The 12,891-nt window shown below is 31.7% G+C and overlaps 1 protein-coding gene across 2 annotated transcripts in view; it reads left to right on the forward strand.

Moving 5' to 3' along the window:
• Nucleotides 1–12,891, forward strand: part of Su(Tpl) (Suppressor of Triplolethal) — a 415,814-nt gene that overhangs the window by 100,409 nt on the left and 302,514 nt on the right. The window lies entirely within an intron of this gene.

A 12,891-nucleotide genomic window follows, 5' to 3' on the forward strand; every position in this document is an offset into this window, starting at 1 on the left:
CTTTTTGCACAATTGTGAAAGCTTTCGGAGTCTGAAATAAAAATATAACTACATTAATTAAACGACTCACATAAATATATGCATTTAATTTCTTATTTTATTGTGTTGTTAGTTTTTATAAGCAACATTAATGTATCTAAAAGTGTGAAGTCTTAGTAAATTTTACCGACTATTTGTTTGAGAATTATTACATTCTTTCTTGCATTTAGAGTGACATAATGTACCATTCACAAGTATATAAATGTAACTTTAAAGGGCTGCAATTTGGTGAGAGTACGGATATTATAAAGAATTATGTGTATGTATGTTAGTAATACTATTAAACTAAACTTCAAGCATAAAATTAATGTTCTTACAGTTACTGTTAATTTAAGTTTAAAAATAAATCTGTCTTTGGCATTCTTTAAACCTCATAAGGAAATTATAGACTAAAATAATATGTTTGACGTTAGTGTATTTTTAGGAACACAATGTACCTGTTAAGACATAAATACGTCGTAAAAGATAGCTAACATCAAAACCATTTTGAATTTAACAAAAATGGGGCTGAGATCTTATTAGAGAGATTTGTTCACAAATGTATACTGTCTGAAAATATCTTGTATGAGTACTGCTGTGTGAATGGAATTCTTGTTGGGTTTACAGGAACCTAAAAACGGTTTTATTTTTAAACTTTATTAACATTGTCCATAAGAAAATTAATTAATTTTCGAAAACTTCATTATCTTGTTTAAAGTATAAGAAAAAGTATGTCGAATAAAAAAACGAATACCAACAATAATTAGCATCCTTAAATTATATACATCTTCCTATATTATACACTTGTTTTTAAGTCCCTATGCCTACTAGCCACCCCGCCTCGCCCCTCGCCACCCTGTGCTTCTTAAATATTGCTTATTTCAATTGGATAAAAAAAAAAAAAAAAAAAAAAAAAAAAAAAAAAAAAAAAAAAAAATCCACCCCGCACCGCCCCGTACTGACTCGTGCCACTGCGTGCCACCCCTCAGCTGCCCCGCAACCTCCTCGCAGAGATGTATGTTGATAAAGAGATATGGATGCTTTATAGTAGGCAGGCATGTTAAAAGCCCCCCGCGCTGCCCTACAGCCGCCCCGCAATCACTCCACAAAGTTGTATGCCGATAAAAAGATATTAATGCTATATAATTGGCACGTATGTTAAAAAGTCTGATACTCAAGAATAATAAGTCTGGTCAGCCAGTTAGAAGTACCACATGTCTGATAGGCTTTTTAGACCCATGTCTGATTAGTTAAGTAAGTGTGTTAAAAAGTTGTAGCCATTAGTCTCAGATCTAATATTTCAGCCACGGTATAATTGAGTGTCGAATTGGCTGTTAACAGCATTAAGTGCTTATCATTTGATATTTTAGGTACAAAAAAACTATTTGTTTAATTCAGCAATAACCACTTCTTAATAGCTGTCAATTCTACTTTCCAATCTAATTACGTTACAGCATTACATATTTCGATTAACTTTATGTACCAAATGAAAAAAAAATTTCGCCTATTGTACTAAAGAAAATCAAACTCAACAACTTTTTTACGTGCTTATGTCATGATACAAAACAATAGCATGAAATTTTTCCGAAATAAGTAAAAACACTTACGAATCAAAAGTTATCAAGGTATCTTAGATCATTTGTCATCATATGCATCTAACAAATATGAATATTTAGAAACAAAGCTCGATTAGAAAGCTTATATTTACTACTTTCTACGTACGTTGGCAGTCCTAGGTATATTTAGCAACATTATCAAGACGCTATGGCCATCATGAGAAAATTTAGAAGACCAGATTTTTACATAATTGTGACGCGTCCCAAATGAAAAATCCTAAATGAAATAAATACTTTTGAAATTTTCTCTATACACTACTCCAAATGATTTCCAAAACCTAATAGTCTGATTATTCAAAACAAAAGTGGAACTTTTATTAGATAAAATAATAAAAAATGAGATTTTTTGTAACGTAATAGCTCATGTTTGCACAATAGAATTTTAAAAACGCGTTTTACCTCATGCACATATTATTTAAATCTTAAATCCAAATTATAAATGACATACAAATGAACACATCAGCAAGTACACATCTACTAAAATCCTATTGAATAACAAACATTGAAAAAAATAAGTTATAAAACATATGCTTCACGGTCCACATACAAACAGTAGTTTATGTATTCAAAAAACTTAAGGATTTCGTAAGAAAAATTTTTCAAAGATGTCTACTAAAAATACTGTCTTGAAATCAAATGGTTATTTGGAGTATAAGAAAAGGAATAATAAACAATGTAATAATATTTATAAAATAAAAAATATTAATAAAATTATATCAGAAAATACTTCAATCGTAGTTGAAACTTTAAACACAGAAAATTTTTCTTCACTACCTTTTATACTTGATCGAGAACAATTTCCTTTGGTACCTGCATTTCCCATGACAATAATTAGGACTCAGATCAAAGTTTTGATAATGTTGGGATCTATTATGAAAAATCATTTTTTTTACACGGTCAAGCATATGTAGCTTTTTTAAGAGTTCAAAATCCGAATAACATTTCAACTCGAAATAAATCAAATCAGATATTTAAAACTCAAAATATAGTTTAAAAAGAAACGTTTAATTTATAAAAAAATTATTGTAAATCTAGCTTATACTTAATATGTTAATCTCATTATTACATTTCTTTGAATACTAATTTTTTAGGTGAATTCATAAAATGGTAAAATTATTTAAGTTTGTATGATTATTTTATAAAAAACATAAAAGAAAATAAAAAGTTATTGTTTGGATTACCAAGTCAGTTAAAAGCTTTACTTCGTTAAAAGTGTTTTCCATACGATCAACAAATTTTATAACATATAATGATAATTTTTATTTATTAAATTACTTGGTAATTTATTATAGTATTAACATTTAACATGAAATTTGAAGAGTCTTTTTTTTAGTTAAATTTAAATTATTTGAAACTTCCTAAAATGAGCAAAGCTTAACACACGTTTTTCCTCTAAACATAGCAAAAAGTTCCAGAAAAAAATTCTGAACGCACCGCAGTGGTACCTCCAAGGTGTGTGAACAATTACTAATAAATACACAACTAGTGCTTCACGATGTAGATGAAATATATATGAAACTCTTGTTGCTTATGAATTTATGGGCACCAGCCTTTCCTCTCTAACATATTAAATTTAGAGACTTTTCTTTTAAGTTGAATAAGAAAGGGGTTGGTGGGGCGAGTGCTCCGGGGGCAAAGCCTCATTAGTATATCTACTAGTAGGCTTCGCCCCCTATGCACTGTGCATGCCAACTCCCAAGAAGGTTTTGATTCATTTTAGAATTTACCTAAAATTAATTAAATCAATTAAATACTGCTGTCGGAAAATTAATTATTGTTTCTCCAAAAGATAATGAACGCTTCTGATTATAATTAACACAAAACAAAGTAAAAACTATGCTGTCATTAGAAGATTTAAGAATGTATAATATAATCATTCGTTAAACATGTAAAGATACCACTGTAGCAATCGTATTCATGGAATGCGACTGTCAAACTGGAATATATTTAAAGAAACTACCACCGTCATGTTGTCTTATCAATTGAGACAAATTTTTCCATGGTTTTTACATTCATAAAATATTTTTGGTAAAAATTTTTGGAATAAACATAAAGCCTATTTTACATAAAATTTCAATTTTGATCGATTGGATCGTGCGGCACAAGATTTGTAAGATCTTGTGACTGCGTGCGCGCAAACAGCGGCTAACAAACGATTATAAAAGTAAGTGAAGTTAAGAAAAACTATCACTTGTATGAACATTGTTAATGCGAATCTGAACTTTGGAATTTATATTATTAGTAAAATCAACTATTTCCTGCTATTCTAAATTCATTGAATCATCAGATAAGACATAATTTGATTGTTGATTAAAATTTACTTTCTTAATTCAAAAAATTCCAACCATTAAATTATATGAAACATTCCAAGATTCAAAATTTTAGAAACATAACTCTAACTTTGACAAATGAATTGAATATCAAGGAAAATTTAAATAGACAACATATGACGAAAACTCTTACAAGGACGTGAGATACAAAAAAAATAATAAGATATGCTACTACTGTATAACATAAGACATAAACTCAAACAGTTGGTCAATGCCAGCTCGGCCTACACCACTCGATATATATAGCTTGGTGAAACCTAACACCACAACGTCGAGACACCAATTTAAAAAAAAAGTGTACTGTAGGTAATAGCTAATAAGGCCTTTGAGCCGAGAGCTGGTTCCTAAAGAACAAAAATTAAATTTATTTGTTTGTAGAACGAATCTACGAGTTCCGCCCTTGCCTTATAAAAGTTTGGACGTAACACCTTATCTTACTAATATATAAAGCGAAGTCTCTAAGACCATTGTAATCGCTAACCGCGAAAACTACTGAACCGATTTTGCTGAAATTTTGCACACTGATTCATGATACTTCCTAGATGGTTTTAGTATAGTTTCTATCTTGAAAAATTTAATAAAAGTAGCAATAAATGAGCTCAAAGTTTTGCAAAAATACGCCAGCTTTTCACTTTAGTTCAGTAAAATCCGCTAGGTGATGTCGACATAAAATCGAAGCTACCTGCAACATAATTAAATAAGTGTGGTTATAATAGGCCGGAGCGTCTCGATAGTGATGTAGTTGAGCTTTGGCAGTTCAACGAGCTGTATAGAGAATGCTGATGATAGTCTTGCAGCTGGGTATCCCGGTTACGGACGACACTCTTCTCTATGGGGGAAGGGACCTAGGTGTCCATTCACCCTGAATCTCGACGAGTGCGATCAAAAAAAAAAAATTAATTCCAACCGATGCCGTCTCTGCCACAATACCAGGAGACATATCTAGCCAGAGCACAATCTGCACCAACTCTTTAGAGTTGTGTGGCAGTCCCACCATCCCACCTGGTGCAGTTAAAGAATTTGTGGCTACAAATGTAAGCAAGGGAAAACAGCTCTGAGGGGCACGGGCAGCCACAACGGCTACCTTCTTGGTCGTCGCGTCCCCAACGAATCTGCAAATAAAAAAGGTGCTTTAGACTCCAACGTCTTCGACGTTATACCAGGAGACGTTGGGAAAGAGCACTACAACTAGCCCCAAAGCTTCGGACTTTGTAATTTTTCTCCCAATCAGTCTGGGTCTTCAACAGCAAGCCAGAGAAGATAACCCTGAGGTATCCAGGCAGTCACAATTGCTGTTAACTGCAGTCAAGAAAGAGTTCACTTAAGAAGCTCACCGGTCTTTTTTAGGGCGTCGGACGTCGAACTACCTTGCCAACAAATATATGAAAACTTAACAAAGGTGACAGAAAACAGCTTTTTGGGGGTCACAAAAATTTTAAGCATGCCAAAAGTCGCAAGAGGGTGAATTGGAAGAAAAACTTCAAGTGTATCTAATAAATACAATTTTATTTAGGCGTCAAGAAACTGACGCAGAAAATTTATCGCGATTGAAACAGCAGCGTCAAAATCGACAACTAAAAAGTCCATTACGTGAGTGATCAGCTTTTCATTGTACCCTCACAGCAATCTCTGAAATCTTTAAAGATCCTACTTCAGATTTTTTAACGAGTAGAAAATGTATTTGTGTTTTTGTGGCAATAAAAATGTAGGGTTTAAGGTCCAGGACTTTGTTGCTCTGGTAATAAAGTTGTGAAATATGAGAGAAAAAAATTTCTTTTAATATAAATTTTTTGGGGGTTTAAAATCTTAACAGCTTTGAAAAATAGCCGTTTTCGTGAATTACACGAAAAAAACTGTAAATCAACGGCTTCTTATGGCCACCAATTATTTTATGGCATAAAGAATGCACGGTACTTTTCAGCATAATTATTTTTTTGAATTTTAACACCTTATTATTTGATCAAATAAACTATATGGATTCCGAAAAAATATGTTTCTAATAAGAAGATTTTTGTTCTGAGATGTATTAGGAATATGTGTAAAATTTTTGACTGAAAATGTTTCACATTACATGTCAACACACTACGGTGTTTTATTTAGTAAGTCTCGGGTGAAGCCAAGACGGGGGGGCTGCTAGCCTAAATATAAACTCATAGATATATAATAGTAATTTAAAGTGACACGTAACACAATGTTAAAATAAGTAAAAAAAACCTTTCTTTTTTCTCCACAATTTTTTTAAGTAGTTTAATTATGTTCTACGGAAAAAATGCTAACCAACTGCTCCTTTGATTGATGTTGCGATATTTTTTGATGGACTACTCTTTATTTATATATTATATTGTAAACGTCATCTTCAATATAGGGTACAATTTATGGTTCCACAAAAAGACTAATTGGCGATGATTTTCATTGTTGTTATTATTTTATTTTAATATAAAATTTTCTAATTTCCGTACGTATATCATGTCGTATATGTATCTACATAACAACAAAAAAATCAACGCACCCGTCAATTAGCCTTATTGGTGGTGTGGAAAAAATCGATTACAATATACTAAATCGGACTAATATTATGAGTAACCGTTGATTAAGATTGTATTTGATAAACCTTACGTGAAAAGAAAGTTAATTTAGACTTCTTATGAGAGGGGGCTAAAGGGGTGGGGGCAAGAAAAGCGTGAAAAGACAATGAAGGGGAGTGAGCAGTCGTAATAACAAATTTTTGGAGAGGCGTTAGAGGCTAAGGGGGGCAAGAAAAAAGTGTAAACAAAATGGTAGGAGAAGGGCAAGTAATTGCAAGAACAAATTATGTAGCGGTGCGGGGGGCTGAGGCGGTACTAAAAAATTTTATCAAGTTTATCTCACTTGAAAATAAAAACAGTTTTTTCTTGTTTTGTAAAGGTTAAAAAAATCTAAGAGAAGCGTAAAAAAGGAAATTAAGGAGATGAGCAGGCGTAAAAACAAATTAATTGGCAGCGGGTGTGGCAGAGGGAAGTGTAATAAGAGATTTCATTTCCTATTATGGGCACAAAGTGCAACTGCCTCTTTGCACCCTCGGGTCACACTTTGAGCTCTTGTAATCACTTTGAATCCACGGGCAGAAGAGTTTTTTGCGCCCTCCGGGCCCAAAGTACTTTTCTGCCCTAATGCCCAAAGTGATTTACTGTCCGCAAAGTGTGCCCACGGGTGCGAAATTGCACTTTGCACCCTTGGTAAGAATAACATAATGCGTGACTCGGGCACCAACCTACAACAAGCGAGCCCTTCAGGTGCTCATGTTTGTACTTTGTACCCTAGTGACGTAATATGCCATTGGGGTGGTTTTACCTAAAAATTAATAGAGTTTTGCCTTGTTTTGAAAGGCAGCTGAGGAGGGTGAGTTTAAATATACGGGAGGGGGCATAAGAAGAGGGGGCATGGATAGCCCTGCTGAAATCGAATAACATTTAGAAGACACTGTTAATCAATTTACGGGTTCTATACTGTTCTCTAAAAAAAAGTTTAAAATGTTCTGTTCACTTTACCTTATTGTCTTAGTATGGAATTTCAGTCATCCCTGATATCAAGTAAAAATAAGAATATTCAAATACGCTATGAAAATGATAAAATTATGCTTAATTTCTCTGGCCATAAAGTATGTTTTATAGTTGGTACACGTCGACAGCATGACACTAAAGTTTGGAACGTCCCAGAAACGAAATTTGAAAATTAAATTAACCACTTGTAAATGGAGCAAAGATGTTACAGAACACCTAAGAGTAGCATAAAAAACTACTAATAATATATATAAGTCGTAAAAAGGATAATTTTTCATAATTATACCCGAACCCAAAAATATCATATATGTGCCTATGCTAACTTCCTCCTCATTCCGACTTCTGGCTTTCATAACTCAAAATTTAGAACGAAGGCCCGGCTGAAAATAATACACATTGTCTATTATAACATAAACAAATTATAAAAATTTTAATATCCAAAAACACAAAGGGGCGAATAATTTACTTCCGATTTTCCATTATAGGCGTGTATCAAAAACGACTAAGTTGCGACTTCTGGCTTTTGTAACTCGAAAACCAAATCGAAGTCCCCGCTAAAAATAATACACATTGTTAATTATTACATAAATAATGTATAAAAATTTTAACATCCAAAAAAAAAAACCAAGAGGCATGTAAGTTTTCAGTAATTTTTCACCTTACTCGTACATGGAAAACAGGCAAATTGTGACTTTCAGGTTTTGTAACTTTAAATTCAGAACCAGGGCCCCGCTGAAAATGATACCCATTGTTTATTATTATATAAACAATAAAAAATGATCTAAAAATCCGAGAAAAAACAAAAGGGTGGTTAAGTTTCCAACGACTTTCCACCGTACGCGTATATCTAAAACGGCCAAATTGCGACTAATGGCTTTCATAACTCGAAATCTAGAACCAAGGCCCCGCTGAAAAAATACACATTGTTTATTTTTATGTGGAAAATGAACAATAATTCAAAAATCCGAGAAAACGAAAGGGTGGGTAAGTTTTCAGCGATTTTCGAATATACGCGTATATTGAAAACGGCCAAATTAAGACTTCTGTTTTTTGTAACTAAAAAACCAAATCAAAGGCCCCGCTAAAAATGATGCATATGAATTGGTAATACGTAAATGATGTATAAAACCTCTAATATCCAAGAGAAAACAAAGAGGTGAGAATGTTTTCAGCGATTTTTCACCATACACGTATATCGAAAACGGCTAAATGGCGACTTCTGTTTTTTGTAACTCAAAAACCAAATTTGAAGCCCCGCTAAAAGTAAAGCGCATTGGTTATTATTACATAAACAATGTATTAAAATTTTAATATCAAAGAAAAAACGAAGGGGTGGGTAAGTTTTCAGCAATTTTCCACCATATATAATACACGAAGAGATGGAAAATTTTTCAGTGATTTTCCACCATACGAATATATTAAGAACGTTCAAGTTCGACTTCTGGCTTTCATAACTCGAAAATCAGAACGAAGGCCCCGCTGAAAATAATACACATTGCTTATTATGAAATTAAAAAATGTATATAAATTATAAGATCCCTAAAAAAACGAAGAAGTGGGTGAGTTTTTAGTGATTTTTCACCTTACGCGTATATCGAAAAGGGACCATTGCTACTTCTACGTTTTGTCAATTCAAATCTGGTACGAAGGCCCTGCTGAAAATAATACATGATGTTGATTTTTATACGTACCATACATAATAATTTGAAAATCTGAAAAAAACAATGGTGGGAATAAGTTTTCAGCAATTTTCCACCATACGCGTACATCAAAAACGGCCAGATTGCGACTTCTGGTTTTCTTAACTTGAAATTTATATCGAAGGCCTTACTGAAAATGATAATCATTGTTTATTATTACATAAAAAATATATAAAAGTTTTGATATCCAAGAAAAACAAAGGGGTGGGTTAGTTTTTAGCGATTTTCCAGCTTACGTGTATATCAATAACGGTCAAGTTGCAAATTCTGGCTTTCATAACTCGAAATTCAGATTGAAGGTCCCGCTAAAAATGACACATATTGTTAATATTTATATAAAAAATTTTCATCTATTGTTTTTCAAATAATAAACAAAGAGTATTGTTTTCAGTGGGGCCTCCGATTTAGTTTTTGAGTTGCAAAAGCCAAAGGTTGCAATTAGGCGGTTCTCGATATATGCGTATGGTAGAAAATTGCCGAAAACTTACCCGCCCCTCCGTTTTTTCTCCAAATTTTTAAATAATTATCTATTTTTTGTATAAAATTAAACAATGTGTGTCATTTTTAGCGGGGCCTTAGGTCTGGAATTCAGTTACAAAACCTAGAAGTCTCAATTTCCCCTTTTTTCATATACACGTAAGGTGGAAAATTGCTGAAAACTTACCTGCCCCTTCAATTTTTTTTGGATTTTTAAATAATTATTCATTTTTTATGTAATAATGAATAGTGGGCTTAATTTTAAGTAGGGCCTTTCTTCTGGGTTTCGAGTTATGAAAGCCAGAAGTTACCATTTGCCCCTTTTTTATATACGCGTATGGTGCAAAATCGCTGAAAACATACCCGCCTCTTCGTTTTTTCTCGGATTTTTAAATCAATGTTTTTTGTTTTTATAATAGTTAACAATATGTATCATTTTCAGTAGGGCCTTTGTTCTGGATTTAGAGTTCTGAATGCCAGAAGGCGCAATTTGGCTGTTTTGGATATTCGCGTATGGTGGAAAATCGTTGAAAACTTAGCCGCCTCTTCGTTTTTGTTGTATATTGAAATTTTTATTCATTGTTTATGTAATAGTTAACAATTTGTATCATTCTTAGCGGGGCCTTTTATTCAGTTTTTGAGTTTCAAAAGCCAAAAGTGGCTATTTGTCCGTTTTTGATATACGTGTATTGTGGAGAATTGCTGAATACTTACCCGTCCTATCGTTTTTTTTTGGATTTCTTAATGTTTATTTGTTGGTTATTTAATACTAAACAATTTTTATCATTTTTAGGGGGGTCTTTGTTCTGGATTTCGAGTTATGAAAGCCAGAAGTCGCCATTTGGCCCTTGTTTGATATACGCGTTAGGTGGAAAATCGCTTAAAACTGAAAAGAAGTGTATTATTATTAGTGGGGTCTTTGTTCTGTATTTCGAGTTATGTAAGGCAGAATTTGGAATGAGTAGGAAGTTAGCATAGGCACATATATGATATTTTTGGGTTCGGGTATAATCATGGAAAATTATCTATCTTACAACTTATATATATCATTGGTAGTCTCTCATGCTGCTCTTAGTTTTTCTTTAACATCTTCGCTTTGTTTATAAGTGATTAATTTAATTTTTAAACTTCGTTCCTGGATTGTTCCGAACTTAAGTGTCAGTCGACAGCATCGTCACCGGAACATGTGGCATTACCATGTTCTACTATTGCTGTGAAACCAAAAGCAGATGGATAAATATGCTCGAAAAACAAGACCAGCCGTAATTTTTACGAGAAATTAGAAACTTTATGTCTCAGGAAGATGCAAAATATTTGTGTTATATTTCATTCTGGTAAGGATATGGGTATTTATATAGTGCCACCTCGTCAGTATTATTTAATAGCCGCAACTTTACCCAACGGATAGAAAATGAAAAGATGTAACAGAAAAGTGCAACTAGCGCTTGAATTAAAATCAATCCTTAACTCAAAAATAAATTTTAAAAAAAATGTACCTCTACATAACAGCATAGAATATTTTGTTTACCATTAGACTTGAACAATCTAAAAAAATATTTCTTGAAATTTGAAACTGAAAAAAAATTGAGAGAAGTAGAATAGATTCTATTAAATAAGGCTTTTAAGGTCTCTAAAAAAGCCTTTGAAATAGTTGAAAGAACGTTAAATGATTTATATGAGTTACATATCTACTGTTGAAAGAAGTTAATTGTTTTAGCAGATGGTCTTAGACAGATTTCTCTTATTTTAAAAAATAGTTTAAGAAGCATGATTATGCAAGAAAGTATTAAATTATTATATCTTTAGGCATTGTTTTGTATGACAGAACTTAATATTCAGATTCATTTCATTGAAAAATTATTTTCAAAATCTTTATTAGATATTAGAGGAGAGAAAATTGAATTATTTTAAGTACCAAAGAAATAGAAAAAATAACTCAAATTTGTGCCAATGTTTCGGTAAAGGCAATAACTTTTTAATAAATAATGTGAAACTTACTTTTTATAAAGGATATACGTACTTTTTGAAGAATAAAATTCTAAATAATGTAAAAAGTAAAATAAAAAATTATCACAGCATAGATTTTGCTATTACCACTGTTGTTGATGAATCTGATTGTGATGTTTATATAAATTTTTCCATTGAATTTCTACACAAAATTCGTGAAGGCTTACATTACCTCTGAATGATCCAAATTTCAAAATTTTAACAGTTGTTGTTTTGATTCGAAATTTACGTATAGTTAAATGTTATGTAACAGTACGAGACTACAATATACAAAATCACATAAATACAATATTCAAGCGAAAATTATAACTAGAGAAAAAAATTAGAAAAAGAGTTTTCATACTAAAAATAACTATGAATATAGGAAATTTGTCATTAGTACCTTTTGTTTTATACAGAAAATAATTTCCTTTAGTCTTAGCATTTTCTATGACTATAAATAAATCTCAAGGTCAAAGTTTTAATAATAATGGAATACATTTTAAAAAACCACTGTTTTCGCTCGATCAGTTGTACGTCACGTTACCAAGATGCAAAAATGATAATGAAATTTATATTTAAATAAAACGTGATATAAATTTAAAAATAGAAAACATTGTTCGGAAAGACTTTTTGATGTTAATCATCTGAAGGAGATAAAAGCACGAAATAATATTTTTTTATTGTATGTCTGATCATAATGATATTAAATATCATTTGTCTGATAACTATTAAGTTTCATTAAATATCTTCAATTTAAAAAAAAAGTTGTTCTTAAATACTAATTTATTTTAGAAATTTGTATTTTTAATAATAAGACATTAAATTAGAACGTAAATATATATGTATCGTACGTTGCGTATTTCTAGGTTAAAGACAAAAGGGGAAATTTTATTGAAATATTTAACATTCTTCATTTGGGAAGTGAAAATTATTTTCATCTTTTTGTGATCAATAGGGCTACGAGCGACGTCCTAGGTCTTTTCTGCCTTCTTCTACGTTATTTTTTAATAATTTAGTAATTCGTAATAAATTTCTATCACATAATCTGTCTGATATACTCAAATTTTTAACTAGCATTACTATTGTACTTATTTTTGAACTTAGTTCATGTGGTGTTTAACTTTTACGCATACTGTTTTACATTTGTATTAGGAAGTTAATATAAATATTATTGTCTTAATTATCAACCTTTTTATACGTTGTAAAAACTAGTACACTTATA

This window comes from Copidosoma floridanum, unplaced genomic scaffold, assembly GCF_036245765.1.
Source record: "Copidosoma floridanum isolate Cflo_tuat_1 unplaced genomic scaffold, Cflo_Japanese_pri ptg000021l, whole genome shotgun sequence".
Classification (NCBI taxonomy): domain Eukaryota; kingdom Metazoa; phylum Arthropoda; class Insecta; order Hymenoptera; family Encyrtidae; genus Copidosoma; species Copidosoma floridanum.